Source organism: Rhipicephalus microplus, unplaced genomic scaffold (genome assembly GCF_043290135.1).
Source record: "Rhipicephalus microplus isolate Deutch F79 unplaced genomic scaffold, USDA_Rmic scaffold_20, whole genome shotgun sequence".
In the NCBI taxonomy this organism is placed as follows: Eukaryota; Metazoa; Arthropoda; class Arachnida; order Ixodida; family Ixodidae; genus Rhipicephalus; species Rhipicephalus microplus.
In genome coordinates, this window is record NW_027464593.1 from 2,728,034 (window position 1) to 2,755,140 (window position 27,107).

A 27,107-nucleotide genomic window follows, 5' to 3' on the forward strand; every position below is an offset into this window, starting at 1 on the left:
CGTTGGGCTGTTAACCAAAAGGCTGGAGGTTCGAACCCTCCCATGAGCGGTGTGTTTCTTTATTTTCTTTGCGCTTATAGCTTTGGAGAAATGTTCTGACGGTGGTAAAATTGGAGCAAGGCTGTCTCCGTGGCGCAATCTGCTAGTGCGTCGGCTGTTAAGCTAAAGGTTGGAGGTTCGAGCCCTCCCGAGAGCGGTGTGTCTCTTTTTTTATTTGCGCTGATAGCTTTGGAGAAATGTTCTGACGGTGGTGAGAGTGGAGCACGACTGTTTCCGTGGGAGAATCAGCTAGCGCGATCAACTGTTATCAAAAAGTTTGGAGGTTCGAGCCCTCCCGAGAGCGGTGTGTCTCTTTTTTTCTTTGCGCTGATAGCTTTGGAGAAATGTTCTGACGGTGGTGAGAGTGGAGCACTACTGTCTCCGTGGCGCAATCTGCTAGGGCGTCGGCTGTTAAGCAAAAGGTTTGAGGTTCGAGCCCTCCTGAAAGCAGTGTGTCTCTTTTTTTTCTTTGCGCTGATTGCTTTGGAGAAATGTTCTGACGGTGGTGAGAGTGGCGCACGACTGTTTCCGTGGCAGAATCGGCTAGCGCGATCAACTGCTATACAAAAGGTTTGAGGTTCGAGCCCTCCCGAAAGTGGTGTGTCTCTTTTTTTTGTGCTGATAGCTTTGGAGAAATGTTCTAACGGTGGTGAGAGTGGAGCACGACTGTCTCCGTGGCCCAACCTGCTAGTGCGTCGGCTGTTAACCAACAGGTTGGAGATTCGAGCCCTCCTATGAGCGGTGTGTCGCTTTTTTTTCTCTGCACTGATATCTTTGTAGAAGTGTTCTGACTGTGGTGAGAGTGGAGCACGACTTTCTCCGTGGCGCAATTGGCTAGCGCGTTCGGCTATTAACCAAAAGGTTGCAGGTTCGAACCCTCCGATGAGTGGTGTGTCTCTTTTTTTCTTTGCGCTGATACCTTTGAAAAAATGTTCTGATGGTGGTGAGAGTAGAGCACGACTACCTCCGTGACGCAATTGGCTAGCGCGTTCGGCTGTTAACCAAAAGGTTGGAGGTTCGAGCCCTCCCGAGAGCGGTGTGTCTCTTTTTTCTTTGCGCTGACAGCTATGGAGAAATGTTCCGACAGTGGTGAGAGTGGAGCACGACAGTCTCCGTGGCGCAACTGCTAGTGCGTCGGCTGTTAAGCAAAAGGTTAGAGGTTCGAGCCCTCCCAGGAGCAGTGTGTCGCTTTTTTTCTTTGCGCTGATAGCCTTGGAGAAATGTTCTGACGGTGGTGAGAGTGGAGCACGACTGTCTCTGTTGCGCAATTGGCTAGCGCGTTGGGCTGTTAACAAAAAGGTTGGAGGTTCGAACCCTCCCATGAGCGGTGTGTCTCTTTTTTTCTTTGCGCTTTACCTTTGGAAAAAAGTCCTGATGGTGGTGAGAGTGGAGCACGACTACCTCCGTGACGCAATTGGCTCGCGCGTTCGGCTGTTAACCAAAAGGTTGGAGGTTCGAGCCCTCCCGAGAGCGGTGTGTCTCTTTTTTTTCTTTGCGCTGATAGCTTTGGAGAAATGTTCTGATGGTGGTGAGAGTGGAGCACGACTACTTCCGTGATGCAATTGGCTAGCGCGTTCGGCTGTTAATCAAAAGGTTGGAAGTTCGAGCCCTCCCGAGAGCGGTGTGTCTCTTTTTTTCTTTGCGCTGATACCTTCGGAAAAATGTTCTGATTGTGTTGAAAGTGGAGCATGACTACCTCCGTCACGCATTTGGCTAGCGCGTTCGGCTGATAACCAAAAGGTTGGAGGTTCGAGCCCTCCCAAAAGCGGTGTGTCTCTTTTGTCTTTGCACTGACAGCTATGGAGAAATGTTCCGACAGTGGTGAGAGTGGAGCACGACTGTCTCCGTGGCACAATCTGCTAGTTCGTCGGCTGTTAAGCAAAAGGTTGGAGGTTCGAGCCCTCCCCGGGAGCAGCGTGTCGCTTTTTTTCTTTGCGCTGATAGCTTTTGAGAAACGTTCTTACGGTGGTGAGAGTGGACCGCGGTTGGGTCCGTGGTGCAATGGCTAGCGCGATCGGCTGTTAACCAAAAGGTTGGAGGTTCTAGCCCTCCCATGAGCGGTGTGTCACTTTTTTTCTTTGCACTGATATCATTGAAGAAGTGTTGTGACCGGGATGACAGTGGAGCACGACTGTTTTTTGGCGCAATTGGCTAGCGCGTTGGGCTGTTAACCAAAAGGTTGGAGGTTCGAACCCTCCGATGAGCGGTGTGTCTCTTTTTTTCTTTGCGCTGATACCTTTGGAAAGATGTTCTGAGGGTGGTGAGAGTGGAGCACGACTGTTTTTTGGCGCAATGGGCTAGTGCGTTGGGCTGTTAACCAAAAGGTTGGAGGTTCGAACTCTCCCATGAGTGGTGTGTCTCTTTTTTTTCTTTGCGCTGATACCTTTGGAAAGTAGTTCTGATGGTGGTGAGAGTGGAGCACGACTGTCTCCATGGTGCAATTCGCTAGCGCGTTGGGCTGTTAACCAAAAGGTTGGAGGTTCGAACCCTCCCATGAGTGGTGTGTCTCTTTTTTTCTTTGCGCTGATACCTTTGGAAAAATGTTCTGATGGTGGTGAGAGTTGAGCACGACTACCTCCGTGACGCAATTGGCTAGCGCCTTCGGCTGTTAACCAAAAGGTTGGAGTTTCGAGCCCTCCCGAGAGCGGTGTGTCTCTTTTTTTTCTTTGCGCTCATAGCTTTGGAGAAATGTTCTGACGGTGGTGAGAGCGGAGCGTGACTACCTCCGTGACGCAATTGGCTAGCGCGTTTGGCTGTTGACCAAAAGTTTGGAGGTTCGAGCTCTCCCGAGAGCGGTGTGTTCTTTTTTTTTCTTTGCGCTGATAGCTTTGGAGAAATGTTCTGACGGTGGTAAAATTGGAGCAAGGCTGTCTCCTTGGCGCAATCTGCTAGTGCGTCGGCTGTTAAGCTAAAGGTTGGAGGTTCGAGCTTTCCCGAGAGCGGTGTGTCTCTTTTTTTCTTTGCGCTGATAGCTTTGGAGAAATGTTCTGACGGAGGTGAGAGTGGAGCACTACTGTCTCCGTGGCGCAATCTGCTAGTGCGTCGGCTGTTAAGCAAAAGGTTTGAGGTTCGAGCCCTCCTGAAAGCGGTGTGTCTCTTTTTTTTTTCTTTGCGCTGATAGCTTTGGAGAAATTTTCTGACGGTGGTGAGAGTGGCGCACGACTGTTTCCGTGGCAGAATCGGCTAGCGCGTTCGGCTATTAACCAAAAGGTTGCAGGTTCGAACCCTCCCATGAGTGGTGTATCTCTTTTTTTCTTTGCGCTGATACCTTTGAAAAAATGTTCTGATGGTGGTGAGAGTAGAGCACGACTACCTCCGTGACGCAATTGGCTAGCGCGTTCGGCTGTTAACCCAAAGGTTGGAGGTTCGAGCCCTCCCGAGAGCGGTGTGTCTCTTTTTTCTTTGCGCTGACAGCTATGAAGATGTGTTCCGACAGTGGTGAGAGTGGAGCACGACTGTCTCCGTGGCGCAACTGCTAGTGAGTCGGCTGTTAAGCAAAAGGTTGGAGGTTCGAGCCCTCCCCGGGAGCAGCGTGTCGCTTTTTTTTCTTTGCGCTGATAGCTTTGGAGAAACGTTCTTACGGTGGTGAGAGTGGACCGCGGTTGGGTCCGCGGTGCAATGGCTAGCGCGATCGGCTGTTAACCAACAGTTTGGAGGTTCTAGCCCTCCCATGAGCGGTGTGTCACTTTTTTTCTTTGCACTGATATCTTTGAAGAAGTGTTGTGACCGTGATGAGAGTGGAGCACGACTGTTTTTTGGCGCAATTGGCTAGCGCGTTTGGCTGTTAACCAAAAGGTTGGAGGTTCGAACCCTCCCATGAGCGGTGTGTCTCTTTTTTTTCTTTGCGCTGATACCTTTCTAAAAATGTTCTGATGGTGGTGACAGTGGAGCACGACTGTTTTTTGGCGCAATTGGCTAGCGCGTTGGGCTGTTAACGAAAAGGTTGGAGGTTCGAACCCTCCCATGAGTGGTGTGTGTCTTTTTTTCCTTGCGCTGATACCTTTGGAAAAATGTTCTGATGGTGGTGAGAGTGGAGCACGACTGTCTCAATGGTGCAATTCGCTAGCGCGTTGGGCTGTTAACCAAAAGTTTGGAGGTTCGAACCCTCCCATGAGTGGTGTGTCTCTTTTTTTCTTTGCGCTTATACCTTTGGAAAAATGTTCTGATGGTGGTGAGAGTGGAGCACTACAATCTCCGTGACGCAATTGGCTAGCGCGTTCGGCTGTTAACCAAAAGGTTAGAGGTTCGAGCCCTCCCGAGAGCGGCGTGTCTCTTTTTTTCTTTGCGCTGATAGCTTTGGAGAAATATTCTGACGGTAGTGAGAGTGGAGCACGACTGTCTCCGTGGCGCATTTGGCTAGCGCGTCGGCTGTTAAGCAAAAGGTTGGAGGTTCGAGCCCTCCCAGGAGCAGTGTGTCGCTTTTTTTCTTTGCGCTGATAGCCTTGGAGAAACGTTCTGACGGTGGTGAGAGCGGAGCCCGACTGTCTCTCTTGCGCAATTGGCTAGCGCGTTGGGCTGTTAACGAAAAGGTTGGAGGTTCGAACCCTCCCATGAGCGGTGTGTCTCTTTTTTTCTTTGCGCTGATACCTTTGGAAAAATGTTCTGATGGTGGTGAGAGTGGAGCACGACTACCTCCGTTACGCAATTGGCTAGCGCATTCGGCTGTTAATCCAAAGGTTGGAGTTTCGAGCCCTCCCGAGAGCGGTGTGTCTCTTTTTTTTCTTTGCGCTGATAGCTTTGGAGAAATGTTCTGATGGTATTGAGAGCGGAGCGTGACCGTCTCCTTGGCGCAGTCTGCTAGTGGGTCGGCTGTTAAGCAAAAGGTTGGAGGTTCGAGCCCTCCCGGGAGCATTGTGTCGCTTTTTTTCTTTGCGCTGATAGCTTTGCAGAAACGTTCTGACGGTGGTGCGGGTGGAGCATGGTTGGGTCCGTGGTGCAATGGCTAGCGCGATTGGCTGTTAACCAAAAATGTTGGAGGTTCGAGCCCTCCCATGAGCGGTGTGTCGCTTTTTTTTCTTTGCACTGATATCTTTGGAGAAGTGTTCTGACCATGGTGAGAGTGGAGCACGAACTGTCTCCGTGGCGCAATAGGCTAGCGCGTTGGGCTGTTAACCAAAAGGCTGGAGGTTCGAACCCTCCCATGAGCGGTGTGTCTCTTTGTTTCTTTTCGCTGATACCTTTGGAAAAATGTTCTGATGGTGGTGAGAGTGGAGCACGACTACCTCCGTGACGCAATTGGCTAGCGCGTTCGGCTGTTGACCAAAAGTTTGGAGGTTCGAGCTTTCCCGAGAGCAGTGTGTCTCTTTTTTTCTTTGCGCTGATAGCTTTGGAGAAATGTTCTGACGGTGGTAAAATTGGAGCAAGGCTGTCTCCGTGGCGCAATCTGCTAGTGCGTCGGCTGTTAAGCAAAAGGTTGGAGGTTCGAGCCCTCCCGAGAGCGGTGTGTCTCTTTTTTTCTTTGCGCTGATACCTGCGGAAAAATGTTCTGATTGTGGTGAAAGTGGAGCATGACTACCTCCGTGACGCATTTGGCTAGCGCAATCAACTGTTATCAAAAAGGTTGGAGGTTCGAGCCCTCCCGAGAGCGGTGTGTCTCTTTTTTCTTTGCACTGACAGCTATGGAGAAATGTTCCGACAGTGGTGAGAGTGGAGCACGACTGTCTCCGTGGCACAATCTGCTAGTATCTGCTAGTGGGTCGGCTGTTAAGCAAAAAGTTGGAGGTTCGAGCCCTCCCGGGAGCAGTGTGTCGCTTTTTTTCTTTGCGCTGATAGCTTTGCAGAAACGTTCTGACGGTGGTGCGGGTGGAGCATGGTTGGGTCCATGGTGCAATGGCTAGCGCGATTGGCTGTTAACCAAAAAGGTTGGAGGTTCGAGCCCTCCCATGAGCGGTGTGTCGCTTTTTTTCTTTGCACTGATATCTTTGAAGAAATGTTCTGACGGTGGTGAGAGTGGAGCACGAACTGTCTCCGTGGCGCAATAGGCTAGCGCGTTGGGCTGTTAACCAAAAAACTTGAGGTTCGAACCCTCCCATGAGCAGTGTGTCTCTTTTTTTCTTTGCCTGACACCTTTGGAAAAATGTTCTGATGGTGATGAGAGTGGAGCACGACTACCTCCGTGACGCAATTGGCTAGCGCGTTCGGCTGTTGACCAAAAGTTTGGAGGTTCGAGCTCTCCCGAGAGCGGTGTGTCTCTTTTTTTCTTTGCGCTGATAGCTTTGGAGAGATGTTCTGACGGTGGTGAGAGTGGAGCACGACTGTTTCCGTGGCGCAATCTGCTAGTGCGTCGGCTGTTAAGCTAAAGGTTGGAGGTTCGAGCTTTCCCGAGAGCGGTGTGTCTCTTTTTTTTATTTGCTCTGATAGCTTTGGAGAAATGTTCTGACGGTGGTGAGAGTGGAGCACGACTGTTTCCGTGGCAGAATCAGCTAGCGCGATCAACTGTTATCAAAAAGTTTGGAGGTTTGAGCCCCCCCGAGAGCGGTGTGTCTCTTTTTTTCTTTGCGCTGATAGCTTTGGAGAAATGTTCTGACGGTGGTGAGAGTGGAGCACTACTGTCTCCGTGGCGCAATCTGCTAGTGCGTCGGCTGTTAAGCAAAAGGTTTGAGGTTCGAGCCCTCCTGAAAGCGGTGTGTCTCTTTTTTTTCTTTGCGCTGATAGCTTTGGAGAAATGTTCTGACGGTGGTGAGAGTGACGCACGACTGTTTCCGTGGCAGAATCGGCTAGCGCGATCAACTGTTATCCAAAAGGTTTGAGGTTCGAGCCCTCCCGAAAGTGGTGTGTCTCTTTTTTTTCTTTGCGCTGATAGCTTTGGAGAAATGTTCTAACGGTGGTGAGAGTGGAGCACGACTGTCTCCGTGGCCCAACCTGCTAGTGCGTCGGCTGTTAACCAACAGGTTCGAGATTCGAGCCCTCCTATGAGCGGTGTGTCGCTTTTTTTTCTTTGCACTGATATCGTTGTAGAAGTGTTCTGACTGTGGTGAGAGTGGAGCACGACTTTCTCCGTGGCGCAATTGGCTAGCGCGTTCGGCTATTAACCAAAAGGTTGCAGGTTCGAACCCTCCCATGAGTGGTGTATCTCTTTTTTTCTTTGCGCTGATACCTTTGAAAAAATGTTCTGATGGTGGTGAGAGTAGAGCACGACTACCTCCGTGACGCAATTGGCTAGCGCGTTCGGCTGTTAACCAAAAGGTTGGAGGTTCGAGCCCTCCCGAGAGCGGTGTGTCTTTTTTCTTTGCGCTGACAGCTATGGAGAAATGTTCCGACAGTGGTGAGAGTGGAGCACGACTGTCTCCGTGGCGCAACTGCTAGTGCGTCGGCTGTTAAGCAAAAGGTTGGAGGTTCGAGCCCTCCCCGGGAGCAGCGTGTCGCTTTTTTTTCTTTGCGCTGATAGCTTTGGAGAAACGTTCTTACGGTGGTGAGAGTGGACCGCGGTTGGGTCCGCGGTGCAATGGCTAGCGCGATCGGCTGTTAACCAACAGTTTGGAGGTTCTAGCCCTCCCATGAGCGGTGTGTCACTTTTTTTCTTTGCACTGATATCTTTGAAGAAGTGTTGTGACCGTGATGAGAGTGGAGCACGACTGTTTTTTGGCGCAATTGGCTAGCGCGTTTGGCTGTTAACCAAAAGGTTGGAGGTTCGAACCCTCCCATGAGCGGTGTGTCTCTTTTTTTTCTTTGCGCTGATACCTTTCTAAAAATGTTCTGATGGTGGTGACAGTGGAGCACGACTGTTTTTTGGCGCAATTGGCTAGCGCGTTGGGCTGTTAACGAAAAGGTTGGAGGTTCGAACCCTCCCATGAGTGGTGTGTCTCTTTTTTTTCTTGCGCTGATACCTTTGGAAAAATGTTCTGATGGTGGTGAGAGTGGAGCACGACTGTCTCAATGGTGCAATTCGCTAGCGCGTTGGGCTGTTAACCAAAAGTTTGGAGGTTCGAACCCTCCCATGAGTGGTGTGTCTCTTTTTTTCTTTGCGCTTATACCTTTGGAAAAATGTTCTGATGGTGGTGAGAGTGGAGCAATACAATCTCCGTGACGCAATTGGCTAGCGCGTTCGGCTGTTAACCAAAAGGTTAGAGGTTCGAGCCCTCCCGAGAGCGGCGTGTCTCTTTTTTTCTTTGCGCTGATAGCTTTGGAGAAATATTCTGACGGTAGTGAGAGTGGAGCACGACTGTCTCCGTGGCGCATTTGGCTAGCGCGTCCGCTGTTAAGCAAAAGGTTGGAGGTTCGAGCCCTCCCAGGAGCAGTGTGTCGCTTTTTTTCTTTGCGCTGATAGCCTTGGAGAAACGTTCTGACGGTGGTGAGAGCGGAGCCCGACTGTCTCTCTTGCGCAATTGGCTAGCGCGTTGGGCTGTTAACGAAAAGGTTGGAGGTTCGAACCCTCCCATGAGCGGTGTGTCTCTTTTTTTCTTTGCGCTGATACCTTTGGAAAAATGTTCTGATGGTGGTGAGAGTGGAGCACGACTACCTCCGTTACGCAATTGGCTAGCGCATTCGTCTGTTAATCCAAAGGTTGGAGTTTCGAGCCCTCCCGAGAGCGGGTGTCTCTTTTTTTTCTTTGCGCTGATAGCTTTGGAGAAATGTTCTGATGGTATTGAGAGCGGAGCGTGACCGTCTCCTTGGCGCAGTCTGCTAGTGGGTCGGCTGTTAAGCAAAAGGTTGGAGGTTCGAGCCCTCCCGGGAGCATTGTGTCGCTTTTTTTCTTTGCGCTGATAGCTTTGCAGAAACGTTCTGACGGTGGTGCGGGTGGAGCATGGTTGGGTCCGTGGTGCAATGGCTAGCGCGTTGGGCTGTTAACCAAAAGGCTGGAGGTTCGAACCCTCCCATGAGCGGTGTGTCTCTTTGTTTCTTTTCGCTGATACCTTTGGAAAAATGTTCTGATGGTGGTGAGAGTGGAGCACGACTACCTCCGTGACGCAATTGGCTAGCGCGTTCGGCTGTTGACCAAATGTTTGGAGGTTCGAGCTTTCCCGAGAGCAGTGTGTCTCTTTTTTTCTTTGCGCTGATAGCTTTGGAGAAATGTTCTGACGGTGGTAAAATTCGAGCAAGGCTGTCTCCGTGGCGCAATCTGCTAGTGCGTCGGCTGTTAAGTAAAAGGTTGGAGGTTCGAGCCCTCCCGAGAGCGGTGTGTCTCTTTTTTTCTTTGCGCTGATACCTGCGGAAAAATGTTCTGATTGTGGTGAAAGTGGAGCATGACTACCTCCATGACGCATTTGGCTAGCGCAATCAACTGTTATCAAAAAGGTTGGAGTTTCGAGCCCTCCCGAGAGCGGTGTGTCTCTTTTTTCTTTGCACTGACAGCTATGGAGAAATGTTCCGACAGTGGTGAGAGTGGAGCACGACTGTCTCCGTGGCACAATCTGCTAGTATCTGCTAGTGGGTCGGCTGTTAAGCAAAAGGTTGGAGGTTCGAGCCCTTTCGGGAGCAGTGTGTCGCTTTTTTTCTTTGCGCTGATAGCTTTGCAGAAACGTTCTGACGGTGGTGCGGGTGGAGCATGGTTGGGTCCATGGTGCAATGGCTAGTGCGATTGGCTGTTAACCAAAAAGGTTGGAGGTTCGAGCCCTCCCATGAGCGGTGTGTCGCTTTTTTCCTTTGCACTGATATCTTTGAAGAAATGTTCTGACGGTGGTGAGAGTGGAGCACGACTGTCTCCTTGGCGCAATAGGCTAGCGCGTTGGGCTGTTAACCAAAAAACTTGAGGTTCGAACCCTCCCATGAGCAGTGTGTCTCTTTTTTTCTTTGCGCTGATACCTTTGGAAAAATGTTCTGATGGTGATGAGAGTGGAGCACGACTACCTACGTGACGCAATTGGCAAGCGCGTTCGGGTGTAGGACAAAAGTTTGGGGGTCCGAGCCCTCCCGAGAGCTGTGTGTCTCTTTTTTTCTTTGCGCTGATAGCTTTGGAGAAATGTTCTGACGGTGGTGAGAGTGGAGCACGACTGTTTCCGTGGCAGAATCGGCAAGTGGGATCAACTGTTATCAAAAAGTTTGGAGGTTCGAGCCCTCCCGAGAGCGGTGTGTCTCTTTTTTTTCTTTGAGCTGATATCTTTGTAGAAGTGTTCTCACTGTGGTGAGAGTGGAGCACGACTTTCTCCGTGGCGCAATCTGCTAGTGCGTCGGCTGTTAACCCAAAAGGTTGCAGGTTCGAACCCTCCCATGAGCGGTGTGTCTCTTTATTTCTTTGCGCTGATAGCCTTGGAGAAACCTTCTGACGGTGGTGAGAGTGGAGCACGACTGTCTCTATTGCGCCATTGGCTAGCGCATTGGGCTGTTAACGAAAAGGTTGGAGGTTGGAACCCTCCCATGAGCGGTGTGCCTCTTTTTTTCTTTGCGCTGATACGCTTGGAAAAATGTTCTGATGGTGGTGAGAGTGAAGCACGACTACCTCCGTGACGCAATAGGCTAGCGCGTTCGGCTGTTAACCAAAAGGTTGGAGGTTCGAACCCTCCCGAGAGCGGTGTGTCTCTTTTTTTGCGCTGATAGCTTTGGAGAAATGTTCTGATGGTGATGAGAGTGGAGCACGACTACTTCCGTGACGGAATTGGCTAGCGCGTTCGGCTGTTAATCAAAAGGTTGGAAGTTCGAGCCCTCCCGAGAGCGGTGTGTCTCTTTTTTTTCTTTGCGCTGATAGCTTTGGAGAAATGTTCTGACGGTGGTGAGAGTGGAGCGCGACTGTCTCCATGGCGCAGTCTGCTTGTGCGTCGGCTGTTAAGCAAAAGGTTGGAGGTTTGAGCCCTCCTGGGAGCAGTGTGTCGCTTTTTTTCTTTGCGCTGATAGCTTTGGAAAAATGTTCTGATGGTGGTGAGAGTAGAGCACGACTACCTCCATGACGCAATTGGCTAGCGCGAATGGCTGTTAACCAAAATGTTGGAGGTTGGAGCCCTTCCATGAGCGGTGTGTCGCTTTTTTTTCTTGGCACTGATATCTTTGGAGAAGTGTTCTGACCATGGTGAGAGTGGAGCACGAACTGTCTCCGTGGCGCAATTGGCTAGCGCGTTGGGCTGTTAACCAAAAGGCTGGAGGTTTGAACCCTCCACTGAGCGGTGTGTCTCTTTTTTTCTTTGCGCTGACACCTTTGGAAAAATGTTCTGATGGTGGTGAGAGTGGAGCACGACTACCTCCGTGACGCAATTGGCTAGCGCGTTCGGCTGTTGACCAAAAGTTCGGAGGTTCGAGCCCTCCCGAGAGCGGTGTGTCGCTTTTTTTTCTTGGCACTGATATCTTTGGAGAAGTGTTCTGACCATGGTGAGAGTGGAGCACGAACTGTCTCCGTGGCGCAATTGGCTAGCGCGTTGGGCTGTTAACCAAAAGGCTGGAGGTTTGAACCCTCCCATGAGTGGTGTGTCTCTTTTTTTCCTTGCGCTGATACCTTTGGAAAAATGTTCTGATGGTGGTGAGAGTGGAGCACGACTGTCTCAATGGTGCAATTCGCTAGCGCGTTGGGCTGTTAACCAAAAGTTTGGAGGTTCGAACCCTCCCATGAGTGGTGTGTCTCTTTTTTTCTTTGCGCTTATACCTTTGGAAAAATGTTCTGATGGTGGTGAGAGTGGAGCACTACAATCTCCGTGACGCAATTGGCTAGCGCGTTCGGCTGTTAACCAAAAGGTTAGAGGTTCCAGCCCTCCCGAGAGCGGCGTGTCTCTTTTTTTCTTTGCGCTGATAGCTTTGGAGAAATATTCTGACGGTAGTGAGAGTGGAGCGTGACCGTCTCCTTGGCGCAGTCTGCTAGTGGGTCGGCTGTTAAGCAAAAGGTTGGAGGTTCGAGCCCTCCCGGGAGCATTGTGTCGCTTTTTTTCTTTGCGCTGATAGCTTTGCAGAAACGTTCTGACGGTGGTGCGGGTGGAGCATGGTTGGGTCCGTGGTGCAATGGCTAGCGCGATTGGCTGTTAACCAAAAATGTTGGAGGTTCGAGCCCTCCCATGAGCGGTGTGTCGCTTTTTTTTTCTTTACGCTGATAGCTTTGGAGAAATGTTCTGATGGTATTGAGAGCGGAGCGTGACCGTCTCCTTGGCGCAGTCTGCTAGTGGGTCGGCTGTTAAGCAAAAGGTTGGAGGTTCGAGCCCTCCCGGGAGCATTGTGTCGCTTTTTTTCTTTGCGCTGATAGCTTTGCAGAAACGTTCTGACGGTGGTGCGGGTGGAGCATGGTTGGGTCCGTGGTGCAATGGCTAGCGCGATTGGCTGTTAACCAAAAATGTTGGAGGTTCGAGCCCTCCCATGAGCGGTGTGTCGCTTTTTTTTCTTTGCACTGATATCTTTGGAGAAGTGTTCTGACCATGGTGAGAGTGGAGCACGAACTGTCTCCGTGGCGCAATAGGCTAGCGCGTTGGGCTGTTAACCAAAAGGCTGGAGGTTCGAACCCTCCCATGAGCGGTGTGTCTCTTTGTTTCTTTTCGCTGATACCTTTGGAAAAATGTTCTGATGGTGGTGAGAGTGGAGCACGACTACCTCCGTGACGCAATTGGCTAGCGCGTTCGGCTGTTGACCAAATGTTTGGAGGTTCGAGCTTTCCCGAGAGCAGTGTGTCTCTTTTTTTCTTTGCGCTGATAGCTTTGGAGAAATGTTCTGACGGTGGTAAAATTGGAGCAAGGCTGTCTCCGTGGCGCAATCTGCTAGTGCGTCGGCTGTTAAGCAAAAGGTTGGAGGTTCGAGCCCTCCCGAGAGCGGTGTGTCTCTTTTTTTCTTTGCGCTGATACCTGCGGAAAAATGTTCTGATTGTGGTGAAAGTGGAGCATGACTACCTCCGTGACGCATTTGGCTAGCGCAATCAACTGTTATCAAAAAGGTTGGAGGTTCGAGCCCTCCCGAGAGTGGTGTGTCTCTTTTTTCTTTGCACTGACAGCTATGGAGAAATGTTCCGACAGTGGTGAGAGTGGAGCACGACTGTCTCCGTGGCACAATCTGCTAGTATCTGCTAGTGGGTCGGCTGTTAAGCAAAAGGTTGGAGGTTCGAGCCCTCCCGGGAGCAGTGTGTCGCTTTTTTCTTTGCGCTGATAGCTTTGCAGAAACGTTCTGACGGTGGTGCGGGTGGAGCATGGTTGGGTCCATGGTGCAATGGCTAGCGCGATTGGCTGTTAACCAAAAAGGTTGGAGGTTCGAGCCCTCCCATGAGCGGTGTGTCGCTTTTTTTCTTTGCACTGATATCTTTGAAGAAATGTTCTGACGGTGGTGAGAGTGGAGCACGAACTGTCTCCGTGGCGCAATAGGCTAGCGCGTTGGGCTGTTAACCAAAAAACTTGAGGTTCGAACCCTCCCATGAGCAGTGTGTCTCTTTTTTTCTTTGCCTGACACCTTTGGAAAAATGTTCTGATGGTGATGAGAGTGGAGCACGACTACCTCCGTGACGCAATTGGCTAGCGCGTTCGGCTGTTGACCAAAAGTTTGGAGGTTCGAGCTCTGCCGAGAGCGGTGTGTCTCTTTTTTTCTTTGCGCTGATAGCTTTGGAGAGATGTTCTGACGGTGGTGAGAGTGGAGCACGACTGTTTCCGTGGCGCAATCTGCTAGTGCGTCGGCTGTTAAGCTAAAGGTTGGAGGTTCGAGCTTTCCCGAGAGCGGTGTGTCTCTTTTTTTTATTTGCTCTGATAGCTTTGGAGAAATGTTCTGACGGTGGTGAGAGTGGAGCACGACTGTTTCCGTGGCAGAATCAGCTAGCGCGATCAACTGTTATCAAAAAGTTTGGAGGTTTGAGCCCCCCCGAGAGCGGTGTGTCTCTTTTTTTCTTTGCGCTGATAGCTTTGGAGAAATGTTCTGACGGTGGTGAGAGTGGAGCACTACTGTCTCCGTGGCGCAATCTGCTAGTGCGTCGGCTGTTAAGCAAAAGGTTTGAGGTTCGAGCCCTCCTGAAAGCGGTGTGCCTCTTTTTTTTCTTTGCGCTGATAGCTTTGGAGAAATGTTCTGACGGTGGTGAGAGTGACGCACGACTGTTTCCGTGGCAGAATCGGCTAGCGCGATCAACTGTTATCCAAAAGGTTTGAGGTTCGAGCCCTCCCGAAAGTGGTGTGTCTCTTTTTTTTCTTTGCGCTGATAGCTTTGGAGAAATGTTCTAACGGTGGTGAGAGTGGAGCACGACTGTCTCCGTGGCCCAACCTGCTAGTGCGTCGGCTGTTAACCAACAGGTTCGAGATTCGAGCCCTCCTATGAGCGGTGTGTCGCTTTTTTTTCTTTGCACTGATATCGTTGTAGAAGTGTTCTGACTGTGGTGAGAGTGGAGCACGACTTTCTCCGTGGCGCAATTGGCTAGCGCGTTCGGCTATTAACCAAAAGGTTGCAGGTTCGAACCCTCCCATGAGTGGTGTATCTCTTTTTTTCTTTGCGCTGATACCTTTAAAAAAATGTTCTGATGGTGGTGAGAGTAGAGCACGACTACCTCCGTGACGCAATTGGCTAGCGCGTTCGGCTGTTAACCAAAAGGTTGGAGGTTCGAGCCCTCCCGAGAGCGGTGTGTCTTTTTTCTTTGCGCTGACAGCTATGGAGAAATGTTCCGACAGTGGTGAGAGTGGAGCACGACTGTCTCCGTGGCGCAACTGCTAGTGCGTCGGCTGTTAAGCAAAAGGTTGGAGGTTCGAGCCCTCCCCGGGAGCAGCGTGTCGCTTTTTTTTCTTTGCGCTGATAGCTTTGGAGAAACGTTCTTACGGTGGTGAGAGTGGACCGCGGTTGGGTCCGCGGTGCAATGGCTAGCGCGATCGGCTGTTAACCAACAGTTTGGAGGTTCTAGCCCTCCCATGAGCGGTGTGTCACTTTTTTTCTTTGCACTGATATCTTTGAAGAAGTGTTGTGACCGTGATGAGAGTGGAGCACGACTGTTTTTTGGCGCAATTGGCTAGCGCGTTTGGCTGTTAACCAAAAGGTTGGAGGTTCGAACCCTCCCATGAGCGGTGTGTCTCTTTTTTTTCTTTGCGCTGATACCTTTCTAAAAATGTTCTGATGGTGGTGACAGTGGAGCACGACTGTTTTTTGGCGCAATTGGCTAGCGCGTTGGGCTGTTAACGAAAAGGTTGGAGGTTCGAACCCTCCCATGAGTGGTGTGTCTCTTTTTTTCCTTGCGCTGATACCTTTGGAAAAATGTTCTGATGGTGGTGAGAGTGGAGCACGACTGTCTCAATGGTGCAATTCGCTAGCGCGTTGGGCTGTTAACCAAAAGTTTGGAGGTTCGAACCCTCCCATGAGTGGTGTGTCTCTTTTTTTCTTTGCGCTTATACCTTTGGAAAAATGTTCTGATGGTGGTGAGAGTGGAGCACTACAATCTCCGTGACGCAATTGGCTAGCGCGTTCGGCTGTTAACCAAAAGGTTAGAGGTTCGAGCCCTCCCGAGAGCGGCGTGTCTCTTTTTTTCTTTGCGCTGATAGCTTTGGAGAAATATTCTGACGGTAGTGAGAGTGGAGCACGACTGTCTCCGTGGCGCATTTGGCTAGCGCGTCGGCTGTTAAGCAAAAGGTTGGAGGTTCGAGCCCTCCAAGGAGCAGTGTGTCGCTTTTTTTCTTTGCGCTGATAGCCTTGGAGAAACGTTCTGACGGTGGTGAGAGCGGAGCCCGACTGTCTCTCTTGCGCAATTGGCTAGCGCGTTGGGCTGTTAACGAAAAGGTTGGAGGTTCGAACCCTCCCATGAGCGGTGTGTCTCTTTTTTTCTTTGCGCTGATACCTTTGGAAAAATGTTCTGATGGTGGTGAGAGTGGAGCACGACTACCTCCGTTACGCAATTGGCTAGCGCATTCGGCTGTTAATCCAAAGGTTGGAGTTTCGAGCCCTCCCGAGAGCGGGTGTCTCTTTTTTTTCTTTGCGCTGATAGCTTTGGAGAAATGTTCTGATGGTATTGAGAGCGGAGCGTGACCGTCTCCTTGGCGCAGTCTGCTAGTGGGTCGGCTGTTAAGCAAAAGGTTGGAGGTTCGAGCCCTCCCGGGAGCATTGTGTCGCTTTTTTTCTTTGCGCTGATAGCTTTGCAGAAACGTTCTGACGGTGGTGCGGGTGGAGCATGGTTGGGTCCGTGGTGCAATGGCTAGCGCGATTGGCTGTTAACCAAAAATGTTGGAGGTTCGAGCCCTCCCATGAGCGGTGTGTCGCTTTTTTTTCTTTGCACTGATATCTTTGGAGAAGTGTTCTGACCATGGTGAGAGTGGAGCACGAACTGTCTCCGTGGCGCAATAGGCTAGCGCGTTGGGCTGTTAACCAAAAGGCTGGAGGTTCGAACCCTCCCATGAACGGTGTGTCTCTTTGTTTCTTTTCGCTGATACCTTTGGAAAAATGTTCTGATGGTGGTGAGAGTGGAGCACGACTACCTCCGTGACGCAATTGGCTAGCGCGTTCGGCTGTTGACCAAATGTTTGGAGGTTCGAGCTTTCCCGAGAGCAGTGTGTCTCTTTTTTTCTTTGCGCTGATAGCTTTGGAGAAATGTTCTGACGGTGGTCAAATTGGAGCAAGGCTGTCTTCGTGGCGCAATCTGCTAGTGCGTCGGCTGTTAAGCAAAAGGTTGGAGGTTCGAGCCCTCCCGAGAGCGGTGTGTCTCTTTTTTTCTTTGCGTTGATACCTGCGGAAAAATGTTCTGATTGTGGTGAAAGTGGAGCATGACTACCTCCATGACGCATTTGGCTAGCGCAATCAACTGTTATCAAAAAGGTTGGAGTTTCGAGCCCTCCCGAGAGCGGTGTGTCTCTTTTTTCTTTGCACTGACAGCTATGGAGAAATGTTCCGACAGTGGTGAGAGTGGAGCACGACTGTCTCCGTGGCACAATCTGCTAGTATCTGCTAGTGGGTCAGCTGTTAAGCAAAAGGTTGGAGGTTCGAGCCCTTTCGGGAGCAGTGTGTCGCTTTTTTTCTTTGCGCTGATAGCTTTGCAGAAACGTTCTGACGGTGGTGCGGGTGGAGCATGGTTGGGTCCGTGGTGCAATGGCTAGTGCGATTGGCTGTTAACCAAAAAGGTTGGAGGTTCGAGCCCTCCCATGAGCGGTGTGTCGCTTTTTTTCTTTGCACTGATATCTTTGAAGAAATGTTCTGACGGTGGTGAGAGTGGAGCACGACTGTCTCCGTGGCGCAATAGGCTAGCGCGTTGGGCTGTTAACCAAAAAACTTGAGGTTCGAACCCTCCCATGAGCAGTGTGTCTCTTTTTTTCTTTGCGCTGACACCTTTGGAAAAATGTTCTGATGGTGATGAGAGTGGAGCACGACTACCTCCGTGACGCAATTGGCAAGCGCGTTCGGGTGTAGGACAAAAGTTTGGGGGTCCGAGCCCTCCCGAGAGCTGTGTGTCTCTTTTTTTCTTTGCGCTGATAGCTTTGGAGAAATGTTCTGACGGTGGTGAGAGTGGAGCACGACTGTTTCCGTGGCAGAATCGGCAAGTGGGATCAACTGTTATCAAAAAGTTTGGAGGTTCGAGCCCTCCCGAGAGCGGTGTGTCTCTTTTTTTTCTTTGAGCTGATATCTTTGTAGAAGTGTTCTCACTGTGGTGAGAGTGGAGCACGACTTTCTCCGTGGCGCAATCTGCTAGTGCGTCGGCTGTTAACCCAAAAGGTTGCAGGTTCGAACCCTCCCATGAGCGGTGTGTCTCTTTATTTCTTTGCGCTGATCGCCTTGGAGAAACCTTCTGACGGTGGTGAGAGTGGAGCACGACTGTCTCCGTGGTGCAATCTGCTATTGCGTCGGCTGTAAAGCAAAAGGCTGGAGGTTTGAGCCCTCCAGAGAGCGGTGTGTCTCTTTTTTTCTTTGCGCTGATAGCTTTGGAGAAATTTTCTGAAGGTGTTGAGAGTGGAGCACTACTGTCTCCGTGGCGCAATCTGCTAGTGCGTCGGCTGTTAAGCAAAAGGTTTGAGGTTCGAGCCCCCCTGAAAGCGGTGTGCCTCTTTTTTTTCTTTGCGCTGATAGCTTTGGAGAAATGTTCTGACGGTGGTGAGAGTGACGCACGACTGTTTCCGTGGCAGAATCGGCTAGCGCGATCAACTGTTATCCAAAAGGTTTGAGGTTCGAGCCCTCCCGAAAGTGGTGTGTCTCTTTTTTTTCTTTGCGCTGATAGCTTTGGAGAAATGTTCTAACGGTGGTGAGAGTGGAGCACGACTGTCTCCGTGGCCCAACCTGCTAGTGCGTCGGCTGTTAACCAACAGGTTCGAGATTCGAGCCCTCCTATGAGCGGTGTGTCGCTTTTTTTTCTTTGCACTGATATCGTTGTAGAAGTGTTCTGACTGTGGTGAGAGTGGAGCACGACTTTCTCCGTGGCGCAATTGGCTAGCGCGTTCGGCTATTAACCAAAAGGTTGCAGGTTCGAACCCTCCCATGAGTGGTGTATCTCTTTTTTTCTTTGCGCTGATACCTTTAAAAAAATGTTCTGATGGTGGTGAGAGTAGAGCACGACTACCTCCGTGACGCAATTGGCTAGCGCGTTCGGCTGTTAACCAAAAGGTTGGAGGTTCGAGCCCTCCCGAGAGCGGTGTGTCTTTTTTCTTTGCGCTGACAGCTATGGAGAAATGTTCCGACAGTGGTGAGAGTGGAGCACGACTGTCTCCGTGGCGCAACTGCTAGTGCGTCGGCTGTTAAGCAAAAGGTTGGAGGTTCGAGCCCTCCCCGGGAGCAGCGTGTCGCTTTTTTTTCTTTGCGCTGATAGCTTTGGAGAAACGTTCTTACGGTGGTGAGAGTGGACCGCGGTTGGGTCCGCGGTGCAATGGCTAGCGCGATCGGCTGTTAACCAACAGTTTGGAGGTTCTAGCCCTCCCATGAGCGGTGTGTCACTTTTTTTCTTTGCACTGATATCTTTGAAGAAGTGTTGTGACCGTGATGAGAGTGGAGCACGACTGTTTTTTGGCGCAATTGGCTAGCGCGTTTGGCTGTTAACCAAAAGGTTGGAGGTTCGAACCCTCCCATGAGCGGTGTGTCTCTTTTTTTTCTTTGCGCTGATACCTTTCTAAAAATGTTCTGATGGTGGTGACAGTGGAGCACGACTGTTTTTTGGCGCAATTGGCTAGCGCGTTGGGCTGTTAACGAAAAGGTTGGAGGTTCGAACCCTCCCATGAGTGGTGTGTCTCTTTTTTTCCTTGCGCTGATACCTTTGGAAAAATGTTCTGATGGTGGTGAGAGTGGAGCACGACTGTCTCAATGGTGCAATTCGCTAGCGCGTTGGGCTGTTAACCAAAAGTTTGGAGGTTCGAACCCTCCCATGAGTGGTGTGTCTCTTTTTTTCTTTGCGCTTATACCTTTGGAAAAATGTTCTGATGGTGGTGAGAGTGGAGCACTACAATCTCCGTGACGCAATTGGCTAGCGCGTTCGGCTGTTAACCAAAAGGTTAGAGGTTCGAGCCCTCCCGAGAGCGGCGTGTCTCTTTTTTTCTTTGCGCTGATAGCTTTGGAGAAATATTCTGACGGTAGTGAGAGTGGAGCACGACTGTCTCCGTGGCGCATTTGGCTAGCGCGTCGGCTGTTAAGCAAAAGGTTGGAGGTTCGAGCCCTCCAAGGAGCAGTGTGTCGCTTTTTTTCTTTGCGCTGATAGCCTTGGAGAAACGTTCTGACGGTGGTGAGAGCGGAGCCCGACTGTCTCTCTTGCGCAATTGGCTAGCGCGTTGGGCTGTTAACGAAAAGGTTGGAGGTTCGAACCCTCCCATGAGCGGTGTGTCTCTTTTTTTCTTTGCGCTGATACCTTTGGAAAAATGTTCTGATGGTGGTGAGAGTGGAGCACGACTACCTCCGTTACGCAATTGGCTAGCGCATTCGGCTGTTAATCCAAAGGTTGGAGTTTCGAGCCCTCCCGAGAGCGGGTGTCTCTTTTTTTTCTTTGCGCTGATAGCTTTGGAGAAATGTTCTGATGGTATTGAGAGCGGAGCGTGACCGTCTCCTTGGCGCAGTCTGCTAGTGGGTCGGCTGTTAAGCAAAAGGTTGGAGGTTCGAGCCCTCCCGGGAGCATTGTGTCGCTTTTTTTCTTTGCGCTGATAGCTTTGCAGAAACGTTCTGACGGTGGTGCGGGTGGAGCATGGTTGGGTCCGTGGTGCAATGGCTAGCGCGATTGGCTGTTAACCAAAAATGTTGGAGGTTCGAGCCCTCCCATGAGCGGTGTGTCGCTTTTTTTTCTTTGCACTGATATCTTTGGAGAAGTGTTCTGACCATGGTGAGAGTGGAGCACGAACTGTCTCCGTGGCGCAATAGGCTAGCGCGTTGGGCTGTTAACCAAAAGGCTGGAGGTTCGAACCCTCCCATGAACGGTGTGTCTCTTTGTTTCTTTTCGCTGATACCTTTGGAAAAATGTTCTGATGGTGGTGAGAGTGGAGCACGACTACCTCCGTGACGCAATTGGCTAGCGCGTTCGGCTGTTGACCAAATGTTTGGAGGTTCGAGCTTTCCCGAGAGCAGTGTGTCTCTTTTTTTCTTTGCGCTGATAGCTTTGGAGAAATGTTCTGACGGTGGTAAAATTGGAGCAAGGCTGTCTCCGTGGCGCAATCTGCTAGTGCGTCGGCTGTTAAGCAAAAGGTTGGAGGTTCGAGCCCTCCCGAGAGCGGTGTGTCTCTTTTTTTCTTTGCGTTGATACCTGCGGAAAAATGTTCTGATTGTGGTGAAAGTGGAGCATGACTACCTCCATGACGCATTTGGCTAGCGCAATCAACTGTTATCAAAAAGGTTGGAGTTTCGAGCCCTCCCGAGAGCGGTGTGTCTCTTTTTTCTTTGCACTGACAGCTATGGAGAAATGTTCCGACAGTGGTGAGAGTGGAGCACGACTGTCTCCGTGGCACAATCTGCTAGTATCTGCTAGTGGGTCAGCTGTTAAGCAAAAGGTTGGAGGTTCGAGCCCTTTCGGGAGCAGTGTGTCGCTTTTTTTCTTTGCGCTGATAGCTTTGCAGAAACGTTCTGACGGTGGTGCGGGTGGAGCATGGTTGGGTCCGTGGTGCAATGGCTAGTGCGATTGGCTGTTAACCAAAAAGGTTGGAGGTTCGAGCCCTCCCATGAGCGGTGTGTCGCTTTTTTTCTTTGCACTGATATCTTTGAAGAAATGTTCTGACGGTGGTGAGAGTGGAGCACGACTGTCTCCGTGGCGCAATAGGCTAGCGCGTTGGGCTGTTAACCAAAAAACTTGAGGTTCGAACCCTCCCATGAGCAGTGTGTCTCTTTTTTTCTTTGCGCTGACACCTTTGGAAAAATGTTCTGATGGTGATGAGAGTGGAGCACGACTACCTCCGTGACGCAATTGGCAAGCGCGTTCGGGTGTAGGACAAAAGTTTGGGGGTCCGAGCCCTCCCGAGAGCTGTGTGTCTCTTTTTTTCTTTGCGCTGATAGCTTTGGAGAAATGTTCTGACGGTGGTGAGAGTGGAGCACGACTGTTTCCGTGGCAGAATCGGCAAGTGGGATCAACTGTTATCAAAAAGTTTGGAGGTTCGAGCCCTCCCGAGAGCGGTGTGTCTCTTTTTTTTCTTTGAGCTGATATCTTTGTAGAAGTGTTCTCACTGTGGTGAGAGTGGAGCACGACTTTCTCCGTGGCGCAATCTGCTAGTGCGTCGGCTGTTAACCCAAAAGGTTGCAGGTTCGAACCCTCCCATGAGCGGTGTGTCTCTTTATTTCTTTGCGCTGATCGCCTTGGAGAAACCTTCTGACGGTGGTGAGAGTGGAGCACGACTGTCTCTATTGCGCAATTGGCTAGCGCATTGGGCTGTTAACGAAAAGGTTGGAGGTTGGAACCCTCCCATGAGCAGTGTGCCTCTTTTTTTCTTTGCGCTGATACGTTTGGAAAAATGTTCTGATGGTGGTGAGAGTGAAGCACGACTACCTCCGTGACGCAATAGGCTAGCGCGTTCGGCTGTTAACCAAAAGGTTGGAGGTTCGAACCCTCCCGAGAGCGGTGTGTCTCTTTTTTTGCGCTGATAGCTTTGGAGAAATGTTCTGATGGTGATGAGAGTGGAGCACGACTACTTCCGTGACGAAATTGGCTAGCGCGTTCGGCTGTTAATCAAAAGGTTGGAAGTTCGAGCCCTCCCGAGAGCGGTGTGTCTCTTTTTTTTCTTTGCGCTGATAGCTTTGGAGAAATGTTCTGACGGTGGTGAGAGTGGAGCGCGACTGTCTCCATGGCGCAGTCTGCTTGTGCGTCGGCTGTTAAGCAAAAGGTTGGAGGTTTGAGCCCTCCTGGGAGCAGTGTGTCGCTTTTTTTCTTTGCGCTGATAGCTTTGGAAAAATGTTCTGATGGTGGTGAGAGTAGAGCACGACTACCTCCATGACGCAATTGGCTAGCGCGAATGGCTGTTAACCAAAATGTTGGAGGTTCGAGCCCTTCCATGAGCGGTGTGTCGCTTTTTTTTTCTTGGCACTGATATCTTTGGGGAAGTGTTCTGACCATGGTGAGAGTGGAGCACGAACTGTCTCCGTGGCGCAATTGGCTAGCGCGTTGGGCTGTTAACCAAAAGGCTGGAGGTTTGAACCCTCCACTGAGCGGTGTGTCTCTTTTTTTCTTTGCGCTGACACCTTTGGAAAAATGTTCTGATGGTGGTGAGAGTGGAGCACGACTACCTCCGTGACGCAATTGGCTAGCGCGTTCGGCTGTTGACCAAAAGTTCGGAGGTTCGAGCCCTCCCGAGAGCGGTGTGTCTCTTTTTTTTCTTTGCGCTGATAGCTTTGGAGAAATGTTCTGACGGTGGTAAAAGTGGAGCAAGGCTGTCTCCGTGGCGCAATCTGCTAGTGCGTCGGCTGTTAACCAAAAGGTTGGAGGTTCGAGCCCTCCCGTGAGCGGTGTGTCGCTTTTTTTTCGTTGCACTGATATCTTTGTAGAAGTGTTCTGACCGTGGTGAGAGTGGAGCACGACTGTCTCCGTGGCGCAATTGGCTAGCGCATTCGGCTGTTAACCAAAAGGTTGGAGGTTCAAGCCCTCCCACGAGCGGTGTGTCGCTTTTTTTTCTTTGCACTGATATGTTTGGAGAAGTGTTCTGACCGTGGTAAGAGTGGAGCACGACTGTCTCCGTGGGACGATTTACTAGCGCGTTCGGCTGTTGACCAAAAGTTTGGAGTTTCGAGCCCTCCCGAGAGCGGTGTTCTCTTTTTTTTTCTTTGCGCTGATAGCTTTGGAGAAATGTTCTGACGGTGGTAAAAGTGGAGCAAGGCTGTCTCCTTGGCGCAATCTGCTAGTGCGTCGGCTGTTAAGCAAAAGGATGGAGGTTCGAACCCTCCCAAAAGCGGTGTGTCTCTTTTTTTCTTTGCGCTGATACCTTTGGAAAAATGTTCTTATTGTGGTGAAAGTGGAGCATGACTACCTCCGTGACGCAATTGGCTAGCGCGTTCGGCTGATAACCAAAAGGTTGGAGGTTCGAGCCCTCTCGAGAGCGGTGTGTCTTTTTTCTTTGCGCTGACAGCTATGGAGAAATGTTCCGACAGTGGTGAGAGTGGAGCACTACTGTCTCCGTGGCACAATCTGCTAGTTCGTCGGCTGTTAAGCAAAAGGTCGGAGGTTCGAGCCCTCCCCGGGAGCAGCGTGTCGCTTTTTTTCTTTGCGCTTATAGCTTTGGAGAAACGTTCTTACGGTGGTGAGAGTGGACACGGTTGGGTCCGTGGTGCAATGGCTAGCGCGATCGGCTGTTAACCAAAAGGTTGGAGGTTCTAGCCCTCCCAGGAGCGGTGTGTCACTTTTTTTCTTTGCACTGATATCTTTAAAGAAGTGTTCTGACCATGGTGAGAGTGGAACACGACTGTCTCTGTGGCGCAATTGGCTAGCGCGTTAAGCTGGTAACCATAAGGTTGGAGGTTCGAACCCTCCCTTGAGCGGTGTGTCTCTTTTTTTCTTTGCGCTGATACCTTTGGAAAAATGTTCTGATGGTGGTGAGAGTGGAAAACGACTGTCTCCATGGTGCAATTCGCTAGCTCGTTAGGCTGTTAACCAAAAGCTTGGAGGTTCGAACCCTACCATGAGCGGTGTGTCTCTTTTTTTCTTTGCGCGTATACCTTTGAAAAAATGTTCTGATGGTGGTGAGAGTGGAGCACGACTACCTCCAAGACGCAATTGGCTCGCGCGTTCGGGTGTTGACCAAATTTTTGGAGGTTCGAGCCCTCCCGAGAGCGGTGTGTCTCTTTTTTTCTTTGCGCTGATAGCTTTGGAGAAATGTTGTGACGGTGGTGAGAGTGGAGCACGACTGTCTCCGTGGCGCAATCTGGTAGTGCGTCGGCTGTTAAGCAAAAGGTTGGAGGTTCGAGCCCTCCCGAGAGCGGTGTGTCTCTTTTTTTTCTTTGCGCTGATAGCTTTGGAGAAATGTTCTGACGGTGGTGAGATTGGAGCACGACTGTTTCCGTGGCAGAATCGGCTAGACCGATCAACTGTTATCAAAAAGGTTGGAGGTTCGAGCCCTCCCGAGAGCGGTGTGTCTCTTTTTTTTCTTTCCGCTGATAGCTATGGAGAAATGTTCCGACAGTGGTGAGAGTGGAGCACTAGTGTCTCCGTGGCACAGTCTGCTAGTTCGTCGGCTGTTAAGCAAAAGGTCGGAGGTTCGAGCCCTCCCCGGGAGCAGCGTGTCGCTTTTTTTCTTTGCGCTTATAGCTTTGGAGAAACGTTCTTACGGTGGTGAGAGTGGACCGCGGTTGAGTCCGTGGTGCAATGGCTAGCGCGATCGGCTGTTAACCAAAAGGTTGGAGGTTCGAGCCCTCCCGAGAGCGGTGTGTCTCTTTTTTTTCTTTCCGCTGATAGCTTTGGAGAAACGTTCTGATGGTGGTGAGAGTGGAGCGCGGTTGGGTCCGTGGTGCAATGGCTAGCGCGATTGGCTGGTAACCATAAGGTTGGAGGTTCGAACCCTCCCATGAGCGGTGTGTCTCTTTTTTTCTTTGCGCTGATACCTTTGAAAAAATGTTGTGATGGTGGTGAGAGTAGAGCACGACTGTCTACGTGGCGCATTTGGCTAGCGCGATCGGCTCTTTACCGAAAAGTTGGAGGTTCGAGCCCTCCCGGGAGCGGCTTTTCGCTTTTTTCTTTGCACTGAGTGCTATGGAGAAATGTTCCGACAGTGGTGAGAGTGGAGCACAACTGTCTCCGTGGCGCATTTGGCTAGCGCGTTGGGCTGTTAACCAAAATGTTGGAGGTTCGAACCCTCCAATGAGTGGTGTGTCTCTTTTTTCTTTGCGCTTATACCTTTGGAAAAATGTTCTGATGGTGGTGAGAGTGGAGCACTACAATCTCCGTGACGCAATTGGCTAGCGCGTTCGGCTGTTAACCAAAAGGTTAGAGGTTCGAGCCCTCCCAGGAGCAGTGTGTCGCTTTTTTTCTTTGCGCTGATAGCCTTGGAGAAACGTTCTGACGGTGGTGAGAGCGGAGCCCAACTGTCTCTGTTGCGCAATTGGCTAGCGCGTTGGGCTGTTAACGAAAAGGTTGGAGGTTCGAACCCTCCCATGAGCGGTGTGTCTCTTTTTTTTGCGCAGATACCTTTGAAAAAATGTTCTGATGGCGGTGAGAGTGGAGCACGACTACCTCCGTGACGCAATTGGCTCGCGGGTTCGGGTGTTGACCAAATTTTTGGAGGTTCGAGCCCTCCCGAGAGCGGTGTGTCTCTTTTTTTCTTTGCGCTGATAGCTTTGGATAAATGTTGTGACGGTGGTGAGAGTGGAGCACGACTGTCTCCGTGGCGCAATCTGGTAGTGCGTCGGCTGTTAAGCAAAAGGTTTGAGGTTCGAGCCCTCCTGAAAACGGTGTGTCTCTTTTTTTTCTTTGCGCTGATAGCTTTGGAAAAATGTTCTGATGATGGTGAGAGTGGCGCACGACTGTTTTCGTTGCAGAATCGACTAGCGCGATCAACTGTTATCCAAAATGTTGGAGGTTCGAGCCCTCCCGAGAGCAGTGTGTCTCTTTTTTCTTTCCGCTGATAGCTTTGGAGAAATGTTCTAACGGTGAAGAGAGTGGAGCACGACTGTCTCCGTGGCGCAATCTGCTAGTGCGTCGGCTGTTAACCAAAAGGTTGGAGATTCGAGCCCTCCCATGAGCGGTGTGTCGCTTTTTTCTTCGCACTGATATCTTTATAGAAGTGTTCTGACCGTGGTGAGAGTGGAGCACGACTGTCTCTGTGGCGCAATTGGCTAGCGTGTTCGGCTGTTAACCAAAAGGTTGCAGATTCGAACCCTCCCATGAGCGGTGTGTCTCTTTTTTTCTTCGCGCTGATACCTTTGGAAAAATGTTCTGATGGTGGTGAGAGTAGAGCACGACTACCTCCATGACGCAATTGGCTAGAGCGTTCGGCTGTTAACCAAAAGGTTGGAGGTTCGAGCCCTCCCAAAAGCGGTGTGTCTCTTTTTTCTTTGCGCTGAGAGCTATGGAGAAATGTTCCGACAGTGTTGAGAGTGGAGCACGACTGTCTCCGTGGCGCAGTCTGCTAGTGCGTCGGCTGTTAAGCAAAAGGTTGGAGGTTCGAGCCCTCACGGGTGCAGTGTGTCACTTTTTTTCTTTGCGCTGATAGCTTTGGAGAAACGTTCTGATGGTGGTGAGAGTGGAGCGCGGTTGGGTCCGTGGTGCAATGGCTAGCGCGATTGGCTGTTAACCAAAAGGTTGGAGGTTCGAGCCCTCCAATGAGCGGTGTGTCGCTTTTTTTTTCTTTGCACTGATATCTTTGGAGAAGTGTTCTGACCATGTTGAGAGTGGAGCACGAACTGTCTCCGTGGCGCTATTGGCTAGCGCGTTGGGCTGTTAACCAGAAGGTTGGAGGTTCAAACCCTCCACTGAGCGGTGTGTCTGTTTTTTTCTCTGCACTGATACCTTTAGAAAAATGTTCTGATGGTGGTGAGAGTGGAGCACGACTACCTCCGTGACACAGTTGGCAAGCGCGTTCGGCTGTTGACCAAACGTTTAAAGGTTCGAGCCCTCCCAAGAGCGGTGTGTCTCTTTTTTTTCTTTGCGCTGATAGCTTTGGAGAAATGTTCTGACGGTGGTAAAAGTGGAGCAAGGATGTCTCCGTGGCGCTATCTGCTAGTGCGTCGGCTGATAAGCAAAACGTTGGAGGTTCGAGCCCTCCCAGGAGCAGTGTGTCGTTTTTTTCTTTGCGCTGATAGCTTTGGAGAAATGTTCTGACGGTGGTGAGAGTGGAGCACGACTGTCTCTGTTGCGCAATTGGCTGGCGCGTTGGGCTGTTAACGAAAACGTTGGAGGTTCGAACCCTCCCATGAGCAGTGTGTCT

General features: G+C 50.8%; 4 non-coding genes across 4 annotated transcripts; all 4 read left to right on the forward strand.

The window, feature by feature from the left end:
- The first annotated feature begins 3,789 nt into the window (after window positions 1–3,789).
- TRNAN-GUU (transfer RNA asparagine (anticodon GUU)) lies at window positions 3,790–3,862 on the forward strand. The gene has a single exon. It is a non-coding gene; the product is annotated as a tRNA-Asn (tRNA).
- Window positions 3,863–7,615: 3,753 nt separating this feature from the next.
- TRNAN-GUU (transfer RNA asparagine (anticodon GUU)) lies at window positions 7,616–7,688 on the forward strand. The gene has a single exon. It is a non-coding gene; the product is annotated as a tRNA-Asn (tRNA).
- Window positions 7,689–14,827: 7,139 nt separating this feature from the next.
- On the forward strand, window positions 14,828–14,900 carry TRNAN-GUU (transfer RNA asparagine (anticodon GUU)). Its single transcript has one exon. It is a non-coding gene; the product is annotated as a tRNA-Asn (tRNA).
- A 3,899-nt stretch (window positions 14,901–18,799) lies between these two features.
- TRNAN-GUU (transfer RNA asparagine (anticodon GUU)) lies at window positions 18,800–18,872 on the forward strand. The gene has a single exon. It is a non-coding gene; the product is annotated as a tRNA-Asn (tRNA).
- Window positions 18,873–27,107: the final 8,235 nt, after the last annotated feature.